Below are 22,121 nucleotides of genomic sequence, written 5' to 3'. Positions count from 1 at the left end.
GGAGAGGAGATGCTATCATTGGTGACATGGTATTGCTAGAGAAAAGAAACTTGATATCCCACTGGCAGAACTGGCATCAACCCTAAAAGAATTTATATACAGAACTTAGATCCAATATAGGACATCCATATCCAAACCTGTTAGGACCAATATAAAGACCTCTTGGGAGATCTTCTCCTCTGAAAGGCAACTCAAACAAATATCTTTATTTCCTTCAATACTTATGTCTATTATGTTTCCCCATGAACACCTCATAGGTTTGTAGGTTCTTTTGTCCAAAAGGATGACCTCTTAGAGGACTGTTTTACGAAATCATCTTCCCTAAATTGTCCCTGAGTTGTACAGATTACTATTTTAATTAAATTCACTCCTAAACTTCTACACTGGAGAGAGAAAAAGGATGAAATCCAGGAAAGGGGAAAAAGAGCAAAATGGGAATGACAGACTGAGAGACAAGAATAAGTTATGGAGCTACGACAGTCAGTCAAAGGAGACGGGAGAAACAAAGTTCACAAAGCTTTGGGGGCTTGCCTGCTACACTATACATTGTGCTTTACTATAATCCATGAACTCACATTGGGGGTGATATTTCCCCCAAGCGGGGAGAAAATTTGCTCTTGGGGGATGAAAAAAATCTTACTCTTTTAAAGTATAAAGCACAGATACACAAATTGCACATAAACAGAATTTTGGTTTATCTATGGTATTAAAATTTCCTGAGGGGGGATGATTAGGAAAAAATGTCTTAAAAGGTTCCTCAGGGAGGTGATAATGACAAAAAAATTGAGAAACACTGCTACAATCATATTATATTTATCTGTTTCCTTCATTATGGAATGAACTGTGGATTTATATCCACAGCAAAATGCTTTGCCTAGTTCAGGTTTCATACACTTGGCTGAACTGAGTTTAAGTAACGGCTGAAGACTTAAGAAAGTGCAATAAAAATGAGATGAAAGAGTATGGTGTCCAGTGGACCTAAACCTGGCTGTACTTCAGAATCTTGGAAAGGGCCCAGAACCACTTCGTCTGTCCCTATGCATGCAAATCGCCATGGCTCCCAGCCAAGTTAGCAGGTTCTCCAAGGGAAGCCAGGCCAGCAGCTCACATGGGAACAAGCCCAGGAATCCTGGATTGGCCCACATCTCATGTCAAGGGCACTCTCTCTGTGCTATAAGGGCATTCATTTCTGAAAACCCACTGTGGGAGAAGGATGGAAGACAGAAAGTGGGAGAAGCAGTGAACTAGTTGCTGAAACCATGGTTAAGATTATACAGCTCTTTCCCTGAGCACGGTGGTAGCTGAAAAACTTATTGATCCCCGAGAAATGTAACATAGATTTCTACTCCAACCCTACTCACATAAAGACTGTATCAGTCTTGGACTTTCACTGGAAACCGCAATCAATCAGGAGCCTTGAGTGCAGACGTTGCTTCCAGCAGTAATCTCACTAGGAGTATAACAGCCCTCCTCAGCAGCATTCCCTGAGGAATGAACTGAAACAGGCCACGGACCTCTATCTCACCTCACTCTCCTTCCTAAGTTGAGCTCTCCAACCCCCAAGCCACCTCCTCCAGCAGAAGGTCCTCTACTCTATGGCCAGAGAGCCCTGACAGCAGAGAGGCAAACGGCTGTTCTCCGTCCTCACATCTCACGTCTCTGGGATCTCCCTTCATACTGCTCACGACGTGTGGCCTCTCTTAGGGTCACCCACACATGGTTTGGTAGGCACTGCGCTGTCTGTACAAACGGGCCAGGCAGAATCTAGGCAGTCCAGGGTCATCTCCTCCTGCCCTTTCTATGGAACTAAACAGACTCATAAAATTTCCAGGGTGACATTTAGCCAGTTCATGTATTTAATCTCAAAATGAAGTGCCAGAAATAAAAGGCCACTGGAGCTACTGCTGTCCTGGACCTAAGTCCAAATCCAGAACCTGTATCTTAGCCCTTCCTCCATCCTTCCCCTTCTCAGGGAGATCTGGTCCTGGAGCTGCTACCAAAGGTCATCCCACCCGATTGTCTATTCTCAGAAAAGTACTAGGAAGAGAGTATTGGTACATTTCCTGCATATTTACTATGTGCTAGACACTGCTCTAAGCATTTAAAGGTATCAACCCATCCTGTCTTATTCACTGCTATTTCCCTGGCACCTAGAACAACCTGGCCCACAGGGGATGCTCAATAACTATGTATGAATGAAGGAATATGGTTGGCATGAGTGTGACCCCATCTTGCTGAGGCAGTTACAGCTGGTAAGTGGTGGAACAAGATCAGAATCCAGACCATGTGGCTTCAGGGCCCTCGCATATAACAACTACCCTATTTACTTCTCTGAAGCATAGAATTTTAGTCTAAAGGGCAATACAGCCTTCCCCAGGGTTACAGCCCTTAATTCCTTGCATCACAGATCATCTGCATCACAGACCATCTGCGTCACAGATCATCAGCTGCACCCATCCAGCTCAGAAACAAGCTCCCTCAGGGGACAAGGAAAACATGAGCAGATATAAAGGAGGCAACTGGCCCCATCTGGAACTCTCAGAGGGCTGAAGGGCCATACCCTTAATCCTGTCCTCGCTGTTCCCCATCATCACTGATCCCTTGGGTATCATTCTCAGAATATGCTAGGGAAGACAGGTGGTGAGGCCTGAGCCTGGGAAGGAGAAATACTAGTTCCCTGTGCAGGACAATGGTAGGGGTGAGCTGGGGCGGGCAGTAGAGATCAAAGGGAGAAGCTGGAGTCAGGACTAAGAAAAGCAAATAGCAGTGCCCCCTGCTATAAGTACACCTGAGCCAGGAGCAAGGTGTACCAGCCACAAGCGGGTCACTGCCCAGAATGGGGAGGGGAAGAAGAGCCAGGTCAGTCTACTGTATAATATGTTCATCTGATTAACCCAGAATCAACTCTACTCAGCAGAAAGGTTACTGAGATTCTACCATGTGCCAGGTGCTACAGGACTGGGGGAGGGGAAGTGGATGCACCAGTCCTTCCCTCCTCAGAACAGGACGGAGTTAGTATAAAGATAAATAAGTCAGGGCTTCCCTGGTGGTGCAGTGGTTAAGAATCCGCCTGCCAATGCAGGGGACACTGGTTTGAGCCCTGGTCTGGGAAGATCCCACATGCCTCAGAGCAACTAAGCCCATGCGCCACAACTAACTGGGTCTGTGCTCTAGAGCCCGCAAGCCACAAATACTGAAGCCCGCGCACCTAGAGCCCGTGCTCTGCAACAAGAGAAGCCACCACAATGAAAAGCCCGTGCGCCGCAATGACGAGTAGCCCCAGCTCGCCACAACTAGAGAAAGCCCGCACACAGCAATGAAGACCCAATGCAGCCAAAAATAAATAAATTAAAAAAAAAAAAAGATAAATAAGTCAGGGGCCCTGCCTCAAAGAGTTTACAGTCATACGTGGGACAGAGGCAGATGCAGGTATCCCCCACTTTTTGAAAATTTGCTTGATGTCACTTTGCTTTTAGGAAAAGCCTACATTAGTACCTGTTTTTGCTAACTGGAAGAAATCCAAAAAAGATTTTCGCTTTTATGAAAAAAGGTAATTTCTCCTTCACTTTACCCCATTTCAGCTTATGAAATGGTTCATAGGAGTGCTCTACTTTCAGATAGAAGGAGGAACCTGTATGTGTGTATGTGTGTTTTTCAGGCATTATGCTATTACAGAGTTATAAACAAAGGGTAATAAGAACCCAGAGAACAAGGAAGGGACAAAGTCTCACTGAGAGTCCTGCAAAACACTTCAGAGGTGGTGACATTGAGTTAAGCCTTTGCAAGGTTAGACTTTGAATGTGGTGGAAGTATTTGAAGCACAAAGGTGTGAAAGGACAGGACAGGTGGACAGATCTCATGGGAAATGAGACTGGAAGGCTAAATTCATATCCACGAGATGGCAAAGGACTTTGTTTTCTGAATGAAGGATATGCCCGTGGGAATCCCTTTTGTTTCACAAAGTGGCTTTCTCTGCTATACAACTACTTGCCAAGGCTTCCTTGGCATCAAACTATTACTGATAAAACCTCGAGGAGTCAGAAGTTTCCTCAAGGTTTCCCTTTCTAGGCTTTCTGCTACATTTAGAACCTCTTCACTACTTACTGCTGGTACTGTGACCCTTTAAGAGCCACAAGAGCTACATCACTCTCCTGTCTCCAGCAGCTCTGTTACTCTCTCACCTCCAGTCCACTAGGACTTTGGCCCCTGCTATACGGCCAAAGCGTTAGGAAAACCAAAGTTACAGAAATCATAAACGGCATTTTATTTCCCCTTCTTGTCCCTATGGCAATCCATCTTGGTTGCTAGGCCCCAAACTCCCCTTCTTTAACCATAATTCCCATCTTCACTGAGTCTAAAACTCACTCCCAGTGGTCTGAAAATTCTAAGACCCCCTCCTACCCCATGATCCCAACAGGATCTGTTGGAGCGATCCCAACTGCCACTTTCAACTAGAAATGAAAGGTCTGATCCTACCCCCACTCCCCACCCCCATCTCATCCCTCCTTTCCTCTGAGGCTGCTTCAGAAAAGAAACCTTTAGAATCCTGGGTAAGGAAAGGCTGGACCCGGATATACTGCTCACCCTACTCAGTATGGACCCACAGGTCAAGTATACAGGTTTAAAAGACAGAAGAGAAGGGAGAAATGAGCAAACTGGAGCCCCCAACACTAGCCCTGAGTAGGTCTTTGGTTCTGGCACCAGCCCCAGAAGCTGGCACAGCCCCAAGGCCCTGACACTGACCATCACAATATCATAACCGCCAGGGCAGGGCCCCCAACACGTGACTTCCCAAGGGTAAAAATCCTCTCCTCCCTCTTGCAGTGTGGTAAACTGCTGTACTGGATACAAACTTCCCTCCCTAGAGGGCCCAAGTCAGGTTAGGAAATCATGGTAATCTTCATCATTAGCTCCTCTTTGCGGTAAAAGCATACTGAAAAACCCTTCTAAGGTCTCAGATTACCAAAGGTTTACCAAAATAAATAGGGAAGAACAAGAAAACTGGTTTGGGAAGAGGACTCCAAGGAGAAAGACTCTTCGGAATAGAATTCCACCCCCGCCACACCATCCATTCATTCGACAAATATTTACTGATTACCTACAGTGTTCGCGATGATGTGGGTGCTGGGGATACAGTATATTGAACAAAAGAGATAAAAATTCCCTGCCCTCGGGCTTCCCTGGTGGTGCAATGGTTGAGAGTCCACCTGCCGATGCAGGGGACACAGGTTCATGCCCCAGTCTGGGAAGATCCCACATGCCGCCGAGTGACTAGGCCCGTGAGCCATGGCTGCTGAGCCTGCACGTCCAGAGCCTGTGCTCCACAACGGGAGAGGTCACAACAGTGAGAGGCCCTCGTACAGCAAAAAAAAAAAAAAAAAATTCCCTGCCCTCCTGAAGTTTACATTCTAGAGAGGGGAGATCAACAACAAACATAGCTAATTAAACCATATTCTCTATCAGATGGTGTTAACACCACAGAGAAAAATAAATCAGCACAGGCTGATTACGAGATGGGGCAGGAATGTGTTGCAATTTTAAATAGAGGTCAAAGAAGGCCTCACTGAGAGATGACACTTTAAAAAGACCTAAAGGAAAGTAACAGGACGATCCACTGGCTATCTAGATCAAGTGACCAGATTCCCAGTTTGCCTGGGTCAGTCCCAGTTTGTGCTTGCTGTCATTTATTAGTAGAGCTCCTTTTCTCTCTTATAAGTGTCCCAATTTGGATGATAAATTAGATGATCACCCTAGATCAGAGGGAGAGCATAGCAGGTCTGTGGATATGTGTCTGTGTGTTTATTTGAAATCGTGAGATAATGTAGCATATGATCTTTTATTCTGTGAGATGGGAAGCCACTGGAGTTTATAAAGAGAAGAGTGAAATGATCTGATACACATTTTAAAAAGATCACTTTGAATGTAGAAAGACAAGTGGGTAGATCTGTTAGGAGGCTGCTACAATAACCAAGTGGGAGAGGATAGTGGCTTGGGCCTGGGTGGCAACAGTGGAGGTGGTGATAAGTGATCAGATTCTGGATACATTTGAAGGTATGGCCGATAGGATTCATTGATGGATTGTATATCAATCCATCAATGGATGGAATCCATTGAGAGGAATCAAGGATAGCTCTACTCCAGGGCATAAGGCAGATATTCCAGAGGGATGATCCAGAAACCTAAAATAAAATCAGAGATAACTTGAAATGGCTCGTGGGTCGACAACACAGACTCAACCTGGGTAGGAAAACAGGGAGACTCAGTGGGAAACGTGAACCCAATGCCCAAGAGAAGTACCAAAAAGTTTAAAAAGAGGAAGCCATAAGTGGCTTCTCACTCAAAGAGGACGAAACAAAACCGTCTAAGAATTAGGGGGAAAAATGTCTCAGAAAAAAAAGATAAGTAGAAACAAGCTTTAAGTTCTGGCTTTAGAGTCACAAAGACTCGGATCTGTACCTAAGGTCTTCTATTTGCTAGCTGTGACACTTTGGGCAGTTTACTGTATTTAATCAACGTCCTATTTTAAGAGAAAAAAAGAGATGGAGGGCTGGGTAGATATGGGGGGTGGGGAGGGAGGACTGAGACAAACAATATCTACGTCATAGAGTTCATGAGAGGATTAAACAAGAGAGTAGAATAAGTACCCAAGAAATCTCTGTCCCCTCCCTTTGCAAGACACAGGAGGCTCAAGAAATGCCCTAATGAGCTCCAGTACTTAGAGAAACCAGGGTCTCACCCAAATGTTAACCTTTCCCCACTGCGTCCCAAAGCATATGATCTAAAAATTCAGTGACTACTCAAAGCCCAGGTCAGGCAGATACAGTCACAGAAACCCAGCTAGTAACCTGTGGGTAGTTCACTGTCCACCACGGCCACACGAGCCCAATCCTCAGGCTCCAGTAAGGACCAAGGTCCTGGCTTTAAACTCTGGCTTTGCCAGTTAGCAGCTATGTTACTACCTTCTTTTAGCCTCTATCCCCTCACCAGAACAATGAGGAGACCAATACCTACTTTTATGAGACTGATAGAAGGATTATATGAGGTAATACATGTAAAGGTTGCCTGCTCCTTATAAATTATGTCTCCTGACCTCCCCTCAAATGCTCTTGTTGCCTCTCAAATATCTCCTTTACTCTCCCAAAGTGCAGGACCTACCCAAGAAGCCAAGGTTTCACCTTCCTTCTCCTCACCCTCCTTTTTTGGGAGGTGGTGGGTATAATAGTGGAGAGTAAAACTTCCTATTCCAGAAGCACACAAAGCACAAACAGCTTACTCCCTGAAAAACTTTAGCTGAAGTCCAACAATGATTCCACCAGGAACCCTTTCTCACTGCCATTTCCTGCTCCCCAGTGAGGCCTGGCCAAGAGGCTCTGCTACGGTGTTTCCATTGTAAAGTAATATACACTCAGTAAAGGCTATTTGGAAAGTAGAAAAACGTGACCTGCAGATATGTCATTCAAACAGTCAGTCGTATGTTTTTGATGGGATTAATCTCACAGCTTCTTCAGAGTTTGAGAGGGAAAAAAAAAACATTAATAGGACAGAGAAAAGAGATGTGGTGGTGACGTCCAGGTTTTCAAAAGACGACCAGCTCACTCTCCCTTCGTCTCCCTTGAAATTTTTCCACAGCAGCTCACTTGGATGAGGTGTTTCAGGCAAGATCTAAGCCCAAGGGGTCCCTCTGTGTTGTCCCTCACAGAATACGCCTCTGAATTCCCTCAGTTCACTGATCACAGACCCTGGTGATTTGAGAGAGACCCGGCGCTCTAAGGATACGAGGCGCGCTGCCCTTGAGAGCGTATGTGAAGCCGACGAGACAGCTGACCTGCTCCTGTGTTTCGTCTGGCTTGGCTTTGTTGGGTCTGTGTCACACAAGGCCCACCCTGACCATTGTGCCCTGCCGCGGCTGACCTCACCATGCTCTCCCTTTGGCCTCTGGTTCCTGAGCACCCACCCACTCAGCACTGGGCTCTACTAGGGGAAAAAACACAAACAGACCTGAACTTAATCTTGTGTTTGAGACCTTGCAAATTCATTACAGTCTACCTCAGCCCTCCCCACTTTTAAAACTAGGTGGGAGAATGGATGCGTGCATATACTCACTTATCCAAGAATGCATTCATGCAATCCAGTTAAACCATTACAGCACCTTCTTCGTGGTCTGCCCTTCAAAATGGGATAATTTTGCTGCCTCACTCTCCCTCACAGTGCTGGAAATGCAGCCGAGATAAAATAGGTGCAGAGCTCAAAACAGTTTGAGATAAAGTCCAGATTTTTCTGGTTCTGCTTGAGGCCTAGGTAGCTCCCTGAAGTGCACAGTCAGAAGAGAAGGGAGATGGGAAGAAAGACTATAAAGGGAGGTCCAAACAGAAGGCTTGAATAATATTAGTAAGATGAACATTTTGGAATGCTTTCAGTGTACTAGGTACTAGGCTAAGCATTTTAATCCATCATCTCAATTAATATCCACAGTAAGCCTACCAGGTAGGCACTAAAATCATTCTCAGTTTATACAGGGGAAAACAAAGGCTCAGAGAGGTTATGAAACTTGACTAAGGCCACAGCTAGAAAGTTGCAGAATGGGGCAGCAGAAGGCCCAGGAAGCTGAACTCCAGAACATACACTTGAACCACTTCACTGTATCTCCTCGTAAAGTCACCCACTGAGACAGCCATTTCTCCCTCCTATCCCCCAGCTCCCACTCCCCAGAAGGAGGATGGTCCCTGGTCTGAGACCTAGTGGTACTAGAATGTAGCTCTCTCGCCTTCCTTCTGAAACCTCCAAAGAGCCCAAGAGACTGATAGAGGGAAAAGACAAAATGCCCTCCAGAGAAGGAGAGCCTTACTTAAGTCCTTGACTGTCCTCCAACGGGACTAGAAAATCAGAAAAATGAATCTCTGGTATGGGGAGGCTCTAGACTCTAAATCTCCTTTTAAAATAAGTACAGCCCCTCAAAGTCATAGCAGGAAGGCCCCTCAGCTCTGCCCCAAAAGAAAAATAATGGTAAAGGGAGTGGAAGTGAAGGTGGGGGCAGGGGCCGCCGCTCTCATAAGAGCCCTTTGTGGTGGCTGCCTCTGAAAGGAGGTTTTGCTAGACAAGGTGGAACTTCTCAAGGTGACAAGCAAATGGTACAGCCTGAGCGGTGACCCTCTGCTCGCTTGCAAGCACCCCCTCCCCTCCGGAGGGCCAGAGCCTACACTGTCCCCGAAGCCCCACCCAGCGCCAGCACAAACCACGGCTTTCTAACTAACAAGCAGCAAAGGGGCTGGGGGGACGCAAGTGGTTTCCTGGGGGGGAAGGAATCCTCAGAGCCCCTCAGAAAGTGCAGTAGCAACTCTCATTCCTTCTTTTTCTACTCCCACTCCTTCTCCAGGAAGAACAAGCAGCTCCTGTCAGCTCTGGCTCAGGGAGGGGGTGCCAACCAGCCCATCGGGGACAACCAGTCTGAAGGATAGTTTAGCCCCTCTCTCAAAGTCAGCCACCTCACCATCCTTTCTCCAGGTGGAAATGAAACAAGGAGGTAAAAACCAAAAAGAAAAGAGCCTCAGGTTTAAGGACAAAAAGAAAATCACAACAATACAGCAGGCATCTGACTCCGAAAGCTTGTGATCCCTGCCCCAGGCCATGAGCACGACACAGGAGCACATACTTCACTTTTTCCCTGTATCAGTGGAGAAGAGAGGACAGTCAACTGGGTCTGTAGGGCACAGAGGTGATTTAGAGGACCCGGCAGTATTATCTGTAGGACCTCTACCACCAAAGGGATTCTCTTTCACTCCCCATTACACGCTTGACAGCTGGGAACACAGCCCACGGCGGCTGTGATCTCATGGGCTCCTCGCCCCCGCCCTTCCTGTCCTCTCCACCCCACGTAACACACACACACACACACACACACACACACACACACACACACACACACACATGCTCATGATAAGGGCCTGATCTTCATGACCTTAGGTAGGCAAAGATTTCTTAACAGGACATTCATAAAGGAAAAGATTGATAAATTGGACTACATCAAAGTTAGGAACTTCTGTTCATCAAAAGATACAAATAAGGGCTTCCCTGGTGGCGCAGTGGTTGAGAGTCTGCCTGCCAACGCAGGGGACACGGGGTAATGCCCCGGTCCAGGAAGATCCCACATGCTGCGGAACGGCTGGGCCCGTGAGCCGTGGCCGCTGAGCCTGCGCGTCTGGAGCCTGTGCTCCACAACAGGAGAGGCCACAGCAGTGAGAGGCCCGCGTACAGCTAAAAAAAAAAAAAAAAACAGATACAAATAAGAGAGCAAAAAAGCAAGCTATAAAGTGGGAGAAAATATTTGCGATACATATAACCAACAAAGGACTCATTTTCAGAATATTTGAAGAACTCTGAAAAATCAATAAGAAAAAGACAAATAACCCAGCAGAAAATTGACAAAATGCTCGGTCATAGTTAAGTGATCAATAATTACATGAAAATGTACAGAACCTCATTAGTCACTGGGGGAGTTAAAAAGCCACAGTAGGATACCACTACATATTCACTATAATGGCTAAAAAGAAAAGGCAGATAACACAAGTGTTGACAAGGATGTGGTACAACCAGAACTCTCATATACTGCTTGTATGAGTATAAATTGATACAGTCATTTTGGAAAACCGTTTGGCAGTATCTACAAAATCTAAACATATGCATAACTATGAAGCATCCAACACAAATGGGTAAATAAATTGTGGAATAGTCTTACAATAAAATATTATACAGAAATGAAAATTAACAAAGTACAACTAACATGGATGAATTTCATAAAAATTTTGTTGAGTGAAAGAAGTCAGACACAAAAGAGTACATACCATATAATTCTACTTATATGAAATTCAAAGCAGGCAAAATTAATCTATCATATTAAAAGTCAGGACGGTGACCCTTTGGAGGCAGTAGGTACTGAGTACTGGAAATTTTCTAGTTCTTGATCTGGGTTCTGATTACACAGCTATGTTCATTTTGTAATTCTTCAGGCTGTATGCTTATGATAGGGGCACTTTTCTGTATGCATCTTATACTTTGACTTTAAAAGTTTATTAATAGAAGAAAAACAATTTGGCAGTTCCTCCGAAAGTTAAACATAGAGTTATTATATGATCCATATAGTTATTATATTGCGCTCCTAGGTATATACCCAAGAGAATTGAAAACGTATGTTCATACAGAAACTTACACACAAATGTTCACAGCAGTTTTATTCATAATAACCCCAAAGTGGAAAATGACCCAACTGTCTATCAACTGACGAATGAATAAACAAAATGTGGTATATCCGTATAAGGGTCTATTATCCTGCCATAAAAAGGAATAAAGTACTGATACTTGCTTCAATGGATGGACCTTGAAAACAATGCTAAGTGAAAGAAGCCAGACACAAAAGACCACATACTGGATGATTCCATTTACATGAAATATTCAAGAGAGGTGAATCTACACAGAGACAGAAAGTAGATTCGTGATTTCCAAGAATGGGGGGAGTGGGGAATGGAAAATGACTGCAAGTGGATATAGAGTTTCTCTTCGGGGGTGATGAAGAGGTTCTGGAATTATATAGTAGTTGTAGTTAAACAACTTTATGAATATTGTAAAACCACGGAATTATATACTTTTGCTTTATACTTTTTTGGTAAATGTTATGGTATGTGAATTACATCTCAATTTTTCGAAAAGATTTTTTAAAAAAGATAAAGTCTCTACTCTCCCACACTCCTCTGCCTGTCCTCCACTCTATTCCCTCTGTCAGGAAAAGACTCTCAGGCTCCCAACAGGCCTGGACAACTTTCAAAGGACTTTAACACAGTCAGTGGAGCAGATTCCTGCCTAGTGGCTGAGTAACTGGCGTTATCACAGAATGGGGACAGAGCACGGGATCTAGAGTTGCATGGGCCTAGCTTTGAAAATAAGCCCACCACTTACATATTCTTTTTATGATCTTGGCTAAGTGTCTATTAATCTCTTTGAGCCTCAATTTTCTCTCTATAAAATGAGTAGAATAATTCTTATCAATGAGGGTTGTTGTGAGGATTGTTAAATGAGATCATGTACGTAACATATTAATTCTGCTCTCTTGGAGTTCCAAGGAACCTCAGCTACCTCAAGGCAACCAGAAGCACTTTGATTTGGCAAAACAGTGTGGGCTCTGGAGTTGAATTGCTTACACTCAGATCCCAAGTCCATTGCTTTATCTTTCTAAGCCTTAGTTTCTCCAGTTATACAATGGGAATAAGAATACTACATGCATTTTCGAGTAATTCTGAGGATTAAATGAGATAACGCATGTAAAGTCCTCACTACACTGTCTGGCACATAGAAGGCACTCAATAAATATTAACTGTTGTTATTAATTCAGCCATTAATCAAAACTGTTGACTATGTCAGATAGTGTGCTGTGTCCTAAGGATAAGATGGAGTTCACTGCCTTCAAGGAGCTCATAGTCTGGTTGGGGAGTCAGACACATAAACAGATAATTGTTCTTATGGCTGGGCACACACTGGAGCCTTTGATTGTCAGTCAGCAACACTAGGTCTAAGGCATTATAAAACCAAGCTGGATACGTACGGGATGGTGTGGGGTGGGGGCAGCGGTGAACAGACTAACCACGAATTAACAGTAGACCCCTTCTTTTTTCTACAAATAGCCTACAAGAACCTAGATAAATAGGCAGGCAGACTTCGACTTCCTCCTCAGCATTGCTACTAACTGGCCAGGGGCTTAAGGGCATCTCCTGTATATCTGTCTCCCCCTACTCTTCAAGTGGCTGGTTCCTTCTCATCTTTCAGATCTCAGATCTCAGTTCAAACGGAACTTCTCCTGGTCCCCTTACCATGTCATCTAAAGTATTTGTTCTTATAGCACTCTCTTCTTTTTCCTCAAAACAGTCATAATAATTTTCAATTATTTATGTTTACTTGTTTCCTTTCTCTCCCAGTAGACTGTGAGCTCCTAGAGTTCAGGTTCATTCAGCAAATATTTATTGAGTATCTACTACATGCTAGGCTCTGAAGTATGTGCTGGGAATTCAGTTTGGGGGTACAGACATGGAGCTTATACTCTATATTTGTTGCAGAGCTTTGGGATGGAAGTATATCCCAGTCCTGGCTGAGGACCTCTTCTGATTAGCCCAGTTAGAGACGAGCCCTTGGCTGCCAATCTCTCACTGAGTCCAAAACGCAAGGGGCTGGAACTCTTGGGACATCTTAGTTCTTCCTTTTGCAGTCCCAGATTCCCATGCTCACAGTCCAGCAGAGCTTAAGCGAGGGCAAACAGCACAACCTCAGAGACATTTCAGCAAGTTCTTTCCTTACAAAGCTATTCACATCAGCATTCTAAAAGCAAGAACAGTCAGTATCGGGCAAGGGATGTACTGTCTGGGATGGGGGTGGGATGGGAGGTGGGGATAGGGAGGCAAAGGCTCCTTTTAAGTCCTGCAGAGGAGGAATAACTCGAGTCCTCAGCACTTTTCAAATTCAGTGCCCTGAGATTGCTGCTTCCCATAGTCTGAGCTTCTCTAGCATTGATCCTGACCATTCCAAGGCTGCTTCCTGCTAAAACCAGCCTGAGGTCTAGGGATGCTCCATTAGACTTTAGTAAATATATTCAGCAGCAAACTCTCTGGGGACAGGCCAAGAGAACATTGTTTTCCAGGATTGGGAGATAATAAAATTGAAAGGAATATTTAAAAAGCTGCCTCGAATTTTTTGTTAAATGAACAAGAGTGTACATACACACACACAAAATCAATCCTTTATTGATTGACTGATCAATCTATCAATCAGTGTGACTCTGAGCCCCTGGCCCCAACTAATTAGACCAAGGGTGGACACCTGACCCAAGAGAAGTCAGTCTCTAGATCAACCAGATTCTCTTCATTGGCTGTGTGACCCGAAAGTCACAGCACGGATGCTTAGCTTTTTGTGTGTGCTATGGACTCCTTTGCAGTCTGGTGAAGCCTGGGGAGCCTTTTCAAATGCATAAAATAAAATATATAAGATTACAAAGGAAATAAATTAATTAAAATGCCATATTCAAATATTTTTAAAATGTGGGGACTTCCCTGGTGGCACAGTGGTTAAGACTCCATGCTCCCAATGCAGGGGGCCCAGGTTCAATCCCTGCTCAGGGAACTAGATCCCATATGCATGCTGCAACTAAGAGTTCGCATGCCACAACTAAGGAGGCCACGAGCCACCACTAAGAGGAGCCCGCCTGCTGTAACTAAGACCCGGCGCAACCAGATAAATAAATATTTTTTAAAAATAAATAAATAAAATAAAATGTGTAACAGAATAATATATGTACTTCTTTATTAACACATTAAATTATAAGATCTAGTAGTAGGTCAAATAACCACCAGAATTTCAAGTAGTGATGAGTGTAAATTATATTTCATGATATCTGTAGCAACTATAAAATGATATGAAAATATCTGTGATTTCTATTGGTGACAAAGTCACAGATACTGCTAATGACATGGTGAATTTTGCTTACATTTGTTTATTTTTTTAATTGAAATATAGTTGATTTATAATATTGTGTTAGTTTCAGGTTACAGCAAAGTGATTCATGTATATACATATTTTTTCAGATTATTTTCCATTATAGGTTAAGATATTGAATATAGTTCCCTGGGCTATACAGTAAATCCTTGTTGTTTATCTGTGTTTTGTGTTTTGGTGTTTTTTTCTTTTAATTAAAAAATATTTTTAACAGATTTATTGGAGTATAATTGCTCCACAATGGTGTGTTACCTTCTGCTTTACAACAAAGTGAATCAGCTATACATACACACACACACCCATATCTCTTCCCTCTTGCATCTCTCTCCCTCCCAGCCTCCACATCCCACCCACCCAGGTGGTCACAAAGCACCGAGCTGATCTCCCTGTGCTATGCGGTTGCTTCCCACTAGCTATCTGTTTTACATTTGGTAGTGTATATATGTCCATGACACTCTCTCACTTTGTCCCAGCTTACCCTTCCCCCTCCCCGTGTCCTCAAGCCATTCTCTAGTAGATCTGTGTCTTTATTCCCATCCTGCCCCTAGTTTCTGTTTATCTGTTTTATGTATAGTAATTTGTATCTGTTAATCCCATACTCCTAATTTACCCCTCCTACCCTCTTTCTCCTTTGATAGCTGTAAGTTTGTTTTCTATGTCTGTGAGTCTATTTCTGCTTTGTATATAGATTCATTTATATTATTTTTTAGATTCTACATATAAGTGATATCATATACTATTTGTCTTTGTCTGACTTACTTCACCAGTATGATATTCTCTAGGTCCATCCATGTTGCTACAAATGGCAATATTTCATTTTTTACAGCTGAGTAATATTCCATTGTGTGTGTGTGTGTATATATATATATATATATATATATATATACACCACATCTTCTTAAACCAATCATCTGTTGATGGGCACCTGGGTTATTTCCATGTCTTGGCTACTGTAAATAGTGCTGCTATGAACACTGGGGTGCTTAAATCTTTTTGAATTACAATTTTCATCTTTTTGGGATACATGTCCAGGAGTGGGATTGCTGGATCATATGGTAGCTCTATTTTTAATTTTTAGGGAACCTCCGTACTGTTCTCCATAGTGGCTGTATCAATTTACATTCCCACCAACAATGTAGGAGGGTTCCCTTTACTTAACACCCTCTCCAGCATTTATTGTTTGTAGACTTTTGGATGACAGCCATTCTGACCTTGTTTACGTTTATAATAGAGGAAATGCTAAATTTGTTACAGGTTAATGAAAATAAAGATGCAATCCCCCCCGCATCCAATTCATGAAACCCTGAATTCTAAGCATGAATTCTCAAGGTATCCATGGATCCCAGGGTGAAAAACTCCTGCTATAAAGACTTGCATTAGATAATAGTGCTCGCTTACTTAGAAAGGCCATGCAGACCTAGTCAGAGTTAGCAGTAAGGCAAGCCAAAGCCACATGTCAGTCAATAGCTTACAGGAGCAGAAACAAATCTGTCAGTGGGTCTTGAGATGAGCGATCTTGAGATCCCAGAGAAAGACGCTAACTTTCCAGTTCCTGTGAGACATGGTTAGGTATCCTGAAATTAGACATGGACAGATCTCCTTGTGCCTTTTCAGTAAATTTCCTGTTTACCTAAGCTAATTGAGGGGATTTTCTTCCTTACAATTAATTACTGAAATAATTCTTTAAACAAATGAGTGAACTGAAACATGTTTATAATATACTATGTTTATTTGTATATATTAACATCCTACCGGATTATGAATTCCTTAAGAGTTCAGAGTATGTGTAATCTTAACTCTGTAAAGCCCGTAGCTGCTGATGTCCATGAGCTCGCTGTAGCAGATACTAACAATATCAAATGCCTCTGAGGAGGAGGGAAAGCTGCCTTTCTTCTGCCTATGTGGCTAAACCTGGCAGGCAAACATAGGCAGTTTAGATAGTGAGCTCATAGGAGCCTGATGAAATGGATTAGGATGAAAAATCAAGAAAGAGGTCCTGGTACCATCTGAATCATTGTAGAGCTCTAGGTTTAGGGAGGGCAAGAGCAAGTAAAAATATTTTAAAAGACAGTGAAAACAAATCAAATCAAACATCCAAATGAAAATGTAAAAAATATTTAACACAACACTGCAGTGACTACCAAAGTCCAAGCATGGCAAATCTGTTGAGGGTCATGCTCTTCAGACTTGTACCAGTGCCTGGCCCCCCTGAACTCTGAGTTTAAAGAAGGGCACAGATTCCAAGAAATCTGAGGTTCTAAGAAAAAAAAAATTCTAGATACAAAGTCACTTTCCAGAAAATCAAGAACCCGGCAGGCTTCAAGGTTAGGAAGCTGAAGCGCTAGCATGTTAATCGCTAGGCCTGAGTCACCTGCACAGTTCAGCTCAAAATACTCATTCACAACAGGGCACCTGCCTAACACATAGCTGGGGTGGTGACGGAGGGGTGTGACCCAAAGTTGTCCACTCTAAACTCCAGTGCCTAGGGAAAACTAGGCAGGCCTAATGAGGCATTAAAGAGATGCCAGAAAAAGATGGAATACTAGGAAAAAAGTGGAGGTTAAAAGATACGCTTCAGGGCTTCCCTGGTGGCGCAATGGTTGAGAGTCCGCCTGCCGACGCAGGGGACACGGGTTCGTGCCCCGGTCCGGGAAGATCCCATATGCCGCGGAGCGGCTGGGCCCGTGCGCCACGGCCGCTGGGCCTGTGCTCCGCAATGGGAGAGGCCACAGCGGTGAGGGGCCCGCGTACCGCAAGAAAAAAAAAAAAAAGATACACTTCAACCAGACCACGACTCAGAACAGGAGTGTGGTTGCACTATGGGGGAGTTGAGGGTGGTGGGGGAAGGGGGCTGGAGAAACAGAGAAGTGTGACTCTGCAGAGGGGTCAAGGCAGGCTTGATTAGGAGGGAATTTTCCTAAATGGATGTAATCAGGCTTGACGCTAAAAGCTGCTTTCTGAGCCTTTCTAGTCCCTCAGCCCAGGATTTCTGCGTCCCTTGTCCACCCTCCCCGTTGTAGTCCAGGGACCACAGGGACTCAAAGATGCCTGGATCATTTCTAGGTACAGTACATCTCACACTCCTTTGGATCTAGGTTTCACTGAAGAGGAGAGAATGCCCTGGTTACCTAATTAAGCGTTTCCTAACTGATACACTCTCCACTTCCTCGTAGGAAGCCATAATCTTGTGGGTTTAAGATTCCCACTGAGTTTGCTAAACCCTTATCCTCAGGTTCACTTAGGAGGCAAGAACAGGCAGCCCTGACACCAGGCTGACCCTAGGGAACAGAACAGCTACTCCAGGGTTCATCTCCAGGTGAGGGGACGAAGGAAGGACCAAATCTAGGCTCTGGTTACAGGGCATCTGCAACACCTGCTGATAATAAAACATTATCTGTCAAGGCTTTGGCCCTCCAACCCACCAAAACAGAGGAAGAGGGTGGGAGAGGAATTTATTCCCTGTGATGCCCACCCCAGGGGCCCCCCACCCCCACTCCACCCCAAAGGCCACTAGCCAGAGTAGAAAGGCACCTAAGGGAGGGTCTAAAGAAAAGACTGACCAAGAGATGTGAAAGGCTGTACTGATCCCTTCCTAGAAAGGGAAGGTGGGCAGTGGATATGAGAGAAAAGCTAAGGAAACACTTGGCCAAATCAGTTTTCTTCCTTTCCCACTTCCACTGAATCTAGTTACAGAGGTGGCTTTTGTAAGATCTGTGGGAGAATAAAGCAGAGAATGGAAAGGAAATATTCAATTTGAATATGTTGCAATTGAGACGTCTATTAGACTTTCAAGTGGAAATGTTGAACAAGCAGCTGGAAACACAAGTGTGGGGTTTGAGAACATCTGGGCTGGAGAAACAGGCGTAAAGATGGTATTTGAAGCCATGAGATTGAATGCAATCAGTCAGAGTGAAGGTGGGTAGAGAACAGAAGAGGACCCAGGACTGAGTCCTGGAGGGAGTGCAGAAGAGAAGGAATCAGCAAAGGAGCTTGTGAAGAAGTAACCAAGAAGTGGAAAATAAAGCCAAGAAAGTGCACAGCTCTGGAAGCCAAATGAAGATAGTGTGTCAAGAAGGCCTGGGTGACCCGCTGTATCAAAGGCTGCTTGTAGATCAAAAGAGATGAGAACCAAGAACTAACTATTGGACTTGGCAGTGAGAAAGTCAGCAGTGACCTTTTCAAGAACAGCTTTGGTAGAGTGAGAGTCAAACCCCACTGAAATGGTTTTAAGAGAGAACAAGAGAGAAAATGAGCATCATGAAAATAGACAGCTCTTGAAAGGAGTTTTGTAGCAAAGGGGGCAAAGAAGTAGGGTAGTAATTACTGGGCAAAGCAGAGTATCAAAAAATAATAGCACATTTGTATGCTAATATGATAAACTTATAGAAAGCAAAAAGTTAAGAGAGGGGAGAATTACTGGAGCAATTTCCTTGATAGGTAACATGGAATCTAATTGCACAAATAGAGGGACTGCTTTTAGATTGGTAGATGGCTAATTTATCTATGCAAACAAGCAGAAAGTCAGTATATGAGGGTATATATGCTAGCAGTAAGTAGAAGTGGTGGCGTAGGTCTGTTACCATTCACTTCTTATTGATTCTTCTTTTTCCCCCAGCAAATTAGGAAGCAAGGTTAAGGTGATAGGGACTTAAGGAAAGAGAAGAAGGTATGAAATAGTCATCTAGAATGATGGGAGAGTGAATGGATTAGGGAAATATAATATGACTGCCTGGCATTATTAAGGGTGCACTTGAAGTTGTTGGTCAAGAATTTAAATTGAAACTAGTCAGCATGCTTTTTTTTTTTTTTTTTTCTGACTATATCTGGCTGCATATGCAGGTATGGGAGAGGTAGAAAAGTTGGGTTTAACTGTATATGACACAAGAGATGGGTAACAGAATCAAGAGTGCATGCAAGGGGGCTTCCCTGGTGGCGCAGTGGTTGAGAGTCCGCCTGCCGATGCAGGAGACGTGGGATCGTGCTCCGGTCCGGGAAGATCCCACATGTGGCGGAGCGGCTGGGCCCGTGAGCCGTGGCCGCTGGGCCTGTGCGTCCGGAGCCCATGCTCTGCAACGGGAGAGGCCACAACAGTGAGAGCAAAAAAAAAAAAAAAAAAGAGTGCATGCAAGGAAGTGATTATAATGATTGACCATAGAAGCTGGGTAAGGAAAGGAAGCAGGACATCAAAGGAGTCAAGACAATGAAAAGGAGGGTAAGGTCAATGGACTGGAGGTCTCTGTGGAATTAAAAGAATGTTGAGTCGAGGTAGAGAAGGAGAGCTGGAATGATAAGAAAAGGAAATGGTTGGAAAGTAGGATGTATAAAATTGAGATTACGGAGGGGTTGCGATAACTGATGATGACAAAGTCCAGAGGAGACCCTAGAGCAGCTTCTAAACAGTGGCACTACTGACCCTTTGGGTTAGACAGGTCTTTGTCATGGGGCCCATCCTGTGCACTACAGGACGCTGAGCAGCGTCCCTGGATGTTACATACTACACTAGATGCCAGCAGCATCCCACCACAGATGGTGACAACCAAACATGTCTCCAGACATTTCCAAAGGTTCTCTGAGGGCACAACCTCCCCTTGCTGAGAACCAGTGCTCTAGAGTATGTCCACAGTAATCAGTGAATGAGACACAGCAGAAGTCAAGGTAATCAGAGAAGACTGGAGAAAGTGGTGGTGAGTCAGGAGCTAAAGTCCCCAAGAAATGAGTTGCAATGACTCAGAGTCAGTGCGTTACAACAACAATGAAGAATAATGGATGATATAATCTTATGACACGAGATTCAAAGCCAGGCTTTTTAGGGAAGAGGAGGGAGAACAGTCGGAAAGCAGCAATTAGAAGCATGGAGGACACGTATCCCACCTTCAAACTCAGTGGTAAGAGGACTATGGGAAAAGAAATAGCTACCATGTGAGAGGGGTGTAAAAAAGAAACATCCTCAGGGGAAAGCCAGGTTTCTGAGCAGGAAAGAGAAAGAAATGCCCAGAGAAGAGACTGAAGTTAAAGAAGATTCTGCTGATGATGTACTATTAATTCCAGAAGGTACAGTGGAAGGGTTCAGCAACTGGGGAAGGGTGGGAAAAGAGGACAGAATGGAGAAATGCAAGATGTGCTCCTCAAACTGGAAGGTGGAATCCAGTGGAAGGTCCACTAAGGGGAGTGGTGGTGTAGAGGACACAAATCTTCAGAACAGAAAAGAAGGAAGCCTCTGTTATCCTGGCAGGAAGGTGGACACAAGGTAACAATCTGCTGGGAATACAGCACATGCCACTAGGAGTCATGCTATAATTACCAACCGGAGGCTAGAACTAGTCTAGAACAAAAGGATAGATTTCTAAGCTCCAAAGAATAGCACCAGCTTTAATATTAGGAAGTCAACCAAACAGACACATATCTCTCAAGAGATGAGAACAGGATTTTCAAGAGTCCAGGAGCTAAGGAAACTTTCAAGAAGGGTGAAGCTTGTGTAAGGTTAGTGAAGATAGGCCTAAAGACCTAAGTAGAACTCTTGGGGCCCATTAGGAAAGTGCTTTCCTCATTAGATTAGAAATTAGGGCGATCTAAGAGGGCCAGAGGAGCTCTGAAGAAGCAATGAAATATGGCCAAGAATCCAGAGGACTTGATCTCGTGCTTACACTCTGGAAGAGAATTAGAATTTGTAAATTCCCAGAGGGACTGATAATTATCCCACCGGCAACACACCCACCAAGCCAGACAAGACTGAGGAAAGGAACAAGGACCAGTGGGCCCCGGAAGCTAAACCAATCAATCAGTCTAAGAAGAGGCAAAGAACTCTATCAGGATAAGGAATTGGTGCTGGGTAAACTCATCCATTTATTTTTCTTCCTTTTAAAAAGATTACAGAGAAACATACTGACTTAACACTTAAGTTTACACTTAACACAAGTTTAAACACTACAGAAGTATATAAGTAAAAGACTCCCTCTTTTCACCTCCAGTCCATTCCTCAGAGGTAATCACTGTAAACAATTTGGTGTATATCCTCCCAGACGTTTTTCTATTCTTATATAAACATACACAGAGGTGATTTTCCCCCTAAAATGGGATATTACACATATTTTTATGCATTTTTCTTTTTTCACTTAATAGTATATCATGGTCATCTTTTCAAGGTATAGACAGGTCTACCTCATTCTTTTTAATGGCTTCTTTGTATTACATTGAACGGATAAACCATAATTTTTCTTATTTACATAACAGTAGGCATTTAAACTGTTTCCAATTATAAAGAACGCTACTTTGAACATACTTGTGTATATCTTTGCATGTTAATAATTCTACAGATTACATTCCTACCTGCTGGATTAAAGGATATATCTGATACTGCCAAAAATTGCCCTTCAAAACTAATGTATCAATTTACCTTCCCACTAGAATTGTATAAAGAATGCCCAATTCCCCACACTCTTGCCAAAACTATAATAATCTATCTTAATTTTTGCCAACTGATAGGAGAAGATCGCATTCTTGTTTTTTTTGTTTGTTTTTTTTTTTTTTTGCAGTACGCGGTCCTCTCACTGTTGTGGCCTCTCCCATTGCGGAGTACAGGCTCCGGATGCACAGGC

General features: G+C 43.7%; 1 protein-coding gene across 2 annotated transcripts in view; it reads right to left on the bottom strand.

Annotated features, from left to right (window-relative positions):
- Positions 1–22,121, bottom strand: part of NHEJ1 (non-homologous end joining factor 1) — a 76,430-nt gene that overhangs the window by 1,522 nt on the left and 52,787 nt on the right. The window lies entirely within an intron of this gene.

The sequence above is a fragment of the Grampus griseus genome (assembly GCF_964374135.1).
Source record: "Grampus griseus genome assembly, chromosome: 7".
Lineage (NCBI taxonomy): Eukaryota > Metazoa > Chordata > Mammalia > Artiodactyla > Delphinidae > Grampus > Grampus griseus.
This window is presented reverse-complemented; position numbering and strand designations above follow the sequence as displayed.